Here is a 6,135-nt window from a genome sequence, read left to right on the forward strand (position 1 = left end):
TGAATATAAAGCTTATGATCTTCAAGTAGTTTAATTGTGGGCTTAAATATGATTTATACATACATAATGAATCTAGAAAGCTAACTTTCCCCAAACCACACCTCTCTTAAGTCCTCTTAATTCTTAGAACTGCCACTCAACCATAGTTTGAACACTTTGGCAATTTTAACCATGTTGCAATGCCTTGATCCTCAAGGCTCAGTCAGTCAGGGTTCACTCTTGCCTCACTGTTGATCCATTTTATTTAGTCTACTTTGCTTTCTCTTTAAAACACTTGTGTATAAAGTCAGATCAGTTTGCAAGTTAAGTCAACACTTTATTCCATTTAGTCCATGCACAAATGCAACCATGAAATCAGTAAAAACCTTCACTAAATTGGATTGATTACAACACCACGTTTTGCTCATCATTTTTTTGAGAATATTGGGATGACACTACAAAATCAAGTAAGTTTTTCATGATTGTTTTCAAAGTTTGCCTACATAGTGTTTCTTAGATGTCCACATTAATGCATATACACTGGCTTGCCTCACCTTTCTGTTTCTTTCTCGCAGTATGTGTCAGCTCTTTCGACTTTGTTCACCAGTAGTATGTTGCAGGAAGTTGCCCAAAAAACACAGTTTGTGTTTTGGATTTTTTTCACCATTGATTCTGTCCTCACAACAGCAGGTGAGCTCCCTGTGTGGCTTGAAGCTTGTCATCAATTATGTATCCTATCAAAACCCTTGAAACAAATGTGGTACTGAATGACATCACAACAACCAGGTTGACTTACAAACGAAACAAAGGCGTAAGTAGGCCACATTCAATCAGAGCATTTACATCTCTCTCTGTGATTGCCTACTAGTTAACGGATTGTGGTTGGCATTGTTCTCTTGGACAGTGAAAAATAAAATATGATTTATGTGATGATTTATTTATGATTTATAATATGATTTAAAAGTCACCAAATATATTTTATACTATTACTTTGTTTATATACTTGGCCAGCCTGCCCAAGTAAAGTCTGTGTGTGGGAAACACTTCTCACACAAATTCACCTTTACAGAGACATTTGAAATAATAACAAAAAGTGGGCATCGGTGATCTTAGCAACCATTTTATTTACATCAATTACATGCCACATCAAGCTGTATCATTTGCTAAGGATTCAGTTGTTAACATTGACCCGCAAGTTATTAAGTCTAACGTCACTAACGTCTCCAGAGAGCACATTAACACAGTTGATCAATTAGGAAGCCAGAGAGCTGAGATCACCTTCAAATAAATGACAAATTAATTAGGCCCATATTTCATCACCACAAATTTGCTCTGGGACTGAGCATGTTCTCTTCCAATCCAGTTCCCCCTAATTAATTAAATTAAACAGATACTTTGTGTGGCTTGATATGCAGCTTTCATCACAGGTAAATGCTTTTAATGGCACTGTCGACTGTTTGACACCAGTAACTCTATTGTGACTGCAGCTTCACCTCTGTTCCCAATGACACATTCGGTATTAAGATGGTATGCCGTGTTTCAATTAACAGGTTTATTTGGGATTAGAAGCCTGATTTGGATGCTTAGTCACATGACATGAAGTCACTGTACTAATGAGTTTAAGCTCTAGTAATCAACTTGATGTTGTCTTGTTTTGGTTTCTTGAGTCTGACCTATACTATGTCTTAGTCCATTTTACACTGGAAAAAAAAACACTTAATTGTTTATAATGTTTTTCTTCTGGGCTTGTAAGAGCAACAGCTTAATACTCAATCTCTCTACCGTGTTTAATGTCAGTTGCCTGCCCACTATGTCTGAAGCGTCAGTTGGGAGCTGGGCTGGCGTGACCACTGCATTATTACCCAGGGGTCTCCAGGGGTGCATGGGCCTGGACCTTCACAGGCAGAGGGGCAGGCCAGGGGACAGGCCTGTGTGAACAGCTGTGCCCTGTTTTAGATCCGCGTACTCAGTTACCTCTTACTCTTTGAAGAAGTCTTTCCTTACACACTTTCACACATGCAGCACACATTAGCCGAGTAGGGCTCGGATATGACTGCAAGATGAAAAGTTCAAATGCCTAAAGTTTGATTTCTCAATCTGAAAATGAGCCAGATGGTTTTGGTGGCTTTTTTTAAATTGCACTTTTAAAAATGATGAATCTTCAAAGGTTCCTTAAATGGAGCTTTATAGAATCATTAGAGTCTCAAGAACCTCTTGAAAATTTGTCTCTTTGCTGCTACAGGAACCAATTGTGAATCCATATAGCTAGTAATTGTTCAATTTAAAACCATAAAGTTCTTTGTAGAACCACAAATTGTTCTATGTATAAGCCATAGTGGTTTTCATTGCACTGTAACACTGGAGCACATGGCCATCATGTGGTACAAAAGATTGTACATTCATACTGAGCTGCCACAGCAACATTTCAGAGAGATTGCCTCAATCCTATTTTAAGCAATGGTTGGCTTGATGGTTCTGTGTTAAGTATGTGACGGGGAAATTCAAATGCACAACAGAAATCACATAAAAGACGTCAACTTGGTCTGATAACAGCTTGGTCTGCATTACTCCGCAGTATCAAGAATTAAATGCTGTCCATCTTTCCATTCCTGTCGCTAGCTAATGTGATTATTTTTGTAGTTTCAAATGCATGATTTAAGCTGATTTACCTTCTACCTACTACTTGAAGCCGCATCAGAGGAAGAGCACAGTCTGTCTGAAGAACAGATATGATGAGTTGCAGCAGAAAACAACATCACTATCATCATAATAGGTCAAATAAATTAATTAGGGAGACATGAGATATCACTACATGATAAAATTGAAATCTGTTCTCTTTTACGGCTTTATGTCTTTGGCAGCAGCAAGACATTGAAGCCAAACATTTGTGGTTGAAGGTTGGACAGAAATTAAACTGGATGTTGATTTGACTCATCCATTGTAAATCTTGAAAAGTGCACCAGTTTTTATTACTCCACTTATGTTTTATTCAGATTCAGATACAAATATTTTGTGAAATGACTTCTCCAGCTCCTGCCAATGAGCTTTCTTTGTGTTGAACAGACTTTATTGGCATTGTCAATCAGGGCGACAAGCTGTAACAAGCCGATCAGTATTTCTCAACCACAGAGTATTGAGTATAGAGAGCACATCCAACAACTGTACAATACTTGGGGAAAATAAAACTGTAAACAGCTTCAAGTATCTAACTTTTTTTTTTTTTTTTTAACCGATGAACACATATAAAAGACCTCAGTTATTGTGGTAAACTACAATAGGTGTCTCCAGGATAATATATTCAAATGTGGGCCATGGGAGTAAAGTGTGTGTGCAGGCTACTTCCAGCCCCCTTGCTCAGACCATGTCGATGTTTAAACTTTTGCAACAGTAAATACCTCCAAATTTGCAAAATGTTTGTTTACGTTTAGTTCATATCAAACTTCCAGTTTTTGGATTTGGGGATTTTTTGGATTCAAATACCTGCTCAAACAGGATTCATCATATTCTGGATGTAATAAGTGAGATTTCCACATTAAAATATCTCAAAAGGATTAAATTGTGCTGATTTGTGTACTTGTATTATGCCAAATGATTCTATCAATGTCTAAACCCAGGATAATGCGTAATTCTGTTCAAGGTAATGGTGCTTTTCATTTAATGCCTGTCGGTATAGCTTCCAGGTAAACGCCAGATTATACAACAGTGAGTGACAAAGTCGGCGAACATGAATAACATAAAACTTGAATACTCGCCTGTGAATCTAATTTCTGCCTGAGTCAAGTCTGATAGATTCTTCCATGATCCCACACTATTTCACGACATTGTCAAACTGCATCTTTTGCTTTCATTAGTTTTGAAGAACCCTGGTGACAGAAAATGTTGTACATATTGTGCACTCAAGATGTCAAGATGATCTGAAATTCTAATTTCTTTATCATTTGTGTACCAGACTTGGTGTTCCTACACAAAGAGACAAGTGCTAGAAAACTGGCTGTAGACTGATTTGTACGGACGTAATGAAGGTATGTGAGAAAGTTTTGGAGGTCATACATTGGCTGTATTTTAACAACTTTGACTATTTGTCAACTTGATAGTCATGCAGTCTATAGTTAACTCACTGTGACAGTGACCGAGTCAAGACCCTCTTTCAGGGTCACCGAATCATCTGTATGTAACTTATGCTGCACCAGATTTAAAGCATCTAATATGTCTGCATGCTCCTGATGCTTTCAGACATTTTGTCTCACGTGAATCCGTTCCAGCAGCAGGGATAGCAGAGGAGACAGCCTCTGTGACTTATGAGCCAGCTGGGTTTTCCTTTGACTTAATTGAAAATTGCATGACACTGATTTAAATGAAGTGGTTCTCTGTAATAACAGTTTTCTTTTCCTTGTCTGACATGTGATTGAGTTACAAAGGGGAATGCATTTGCAACAGGTGCCTCTAACACAGTGCAGGCATGAGGGCCTCCATGTCCACCCTCAGTAACCTCCCTCTGCCCCAAAGCCCTCAGGCTGCCAGGGAAACCTGATTCCAGTTCAGACACTGGCACACTCTGCTGCTGCAGCCCTCACAGTCTCCACTGGTGCAACCCTGAGAGCTCAGAGATGTCCTAGTGAGGACAGTGTCTGTGTGAGCGCGTGCACATGTGTTTAAAAGTATATATGAATATATGTATCAGTGTGTTATAGAACATCATTTAAGTATGAAGCTTATTTGTAATCTCAGATAGCACATTATTCTTATGATTTAACTCACTTTACAGTGACAGTGCTTCTACGTTTTATATTTAAAGATTCAAATGAGTTATGAGTTTTTAAAATAACTTCAAAGAATTTAAAGAATTACTTGCGTGAAACAGATATGTCATTTGAGTAATATTAGTGAAGAGTCTTGTGTAAGTGAAGGAATATTTTTGGCACATCACCAACAGTTAAATATTTTTACATTTCATTCATGACTACTTACAAATTCAATATTGGGGCGTGACTTCTTTCACCAAGGGGCAAGGCTTCAAGGTTTTTGAGCCAATCAGCAGTGCTCACTCTTGAACTTCTGCTTCTTGGATCATGTTAATACATCATGGGGTGTGGCTTTGCCTTGCTGATTTCAGAGCTGGGATATTTTAACTCTTGCAAGACCAAGTTAAATTTAACTAAGGTAACTGTAGTCCTTGAATAAATTAACTCAGTGCCCATAATGACAACAGGTAATGATAATATGAAACTGTGTCCGTTTGCTTTAAAAATCTTACCTTTTTTAAAAAAATTTACTACATGTGCCTTTAATAGTATGTCAGTGGGAAGAATCAGAACAGAAACAGGAGTTCCCTTTTACTCTCAGCTTCCCCTGACAGGACAAGAAACATGAGTTAAAGTGTAGACAGACTCGTAGAAATGTCAGTGAGCAAGAATTCACCTGTTGTGTCTCCGACCAACATGAAGACGGCTGTGAAAGGTCAAAGTTTTTTTTTTCGTAATGGCATGACAAGCTATCCTGGTTCTAAAAACTCATGAATGTATGAAAGAATGGATGAGGGGTCTAAAATTGACAACCCATTGATTCTGATAAAAGCTGCTGAATATTCTCCCTTCTCCTACAATAGGTGCCTATAACGTTTGACATTAATGTTTCTCTCTGAGTGTCTGAATGGCAGGAAAATTTTAATATTGAATTTTGCCCTTTATTTTCAGTTTTTAGTTTCTTGTACACTGCAGTCCTTGTGACCTTGTTACCAGGTATTTACTCACCTGGGGAAGATGTAAATCCCTGCATAAATACTCATGCCTCTTTGCAATTCAGACTGAGATACGAAGTAAAGTTTCCATTACCTAGTTGGTCGGCCAAAAAGAACTGACAAGTGTATTTGTAAAATCACTTTTACATGTCTTTAAGAAAACAAAATGATCCATATCAAAAATGTGTTTATATGATGCATGGATTTGATATCAGTCAATAAATCGTCACCAGGTGCCCCTATGTTCAAAAACAAGAAACAAAACCACAGCAAAAGTACCGTCTTCGATGCTCCTGTCATTGATAAGACATGAAAAAAGTCCCTCTATGGTGGCTCAGTGCAATATGACTCCCTTTTCACTGGTTCCCTACCTTTTGCAATGGCTGCCCTTTTTTGTTTTTCCCCCACAGACCCCAAGT

This window comes from Acanthopagrus latus, chromosome 8 (assembly GCF_904848185.1).
Source record: "Acanthopagrus latus isolate v.2019 chromosome 8, fAcaLat1.1, whole genome shotgun sequence".
Taxonomy (NCBI): domain Eukaryota; kingdom Metazoa; phylum Chordata; class Actinopteri; order Spariformes; family Sparidae; genus Acanthopagrus; species Acanthopagrus latus.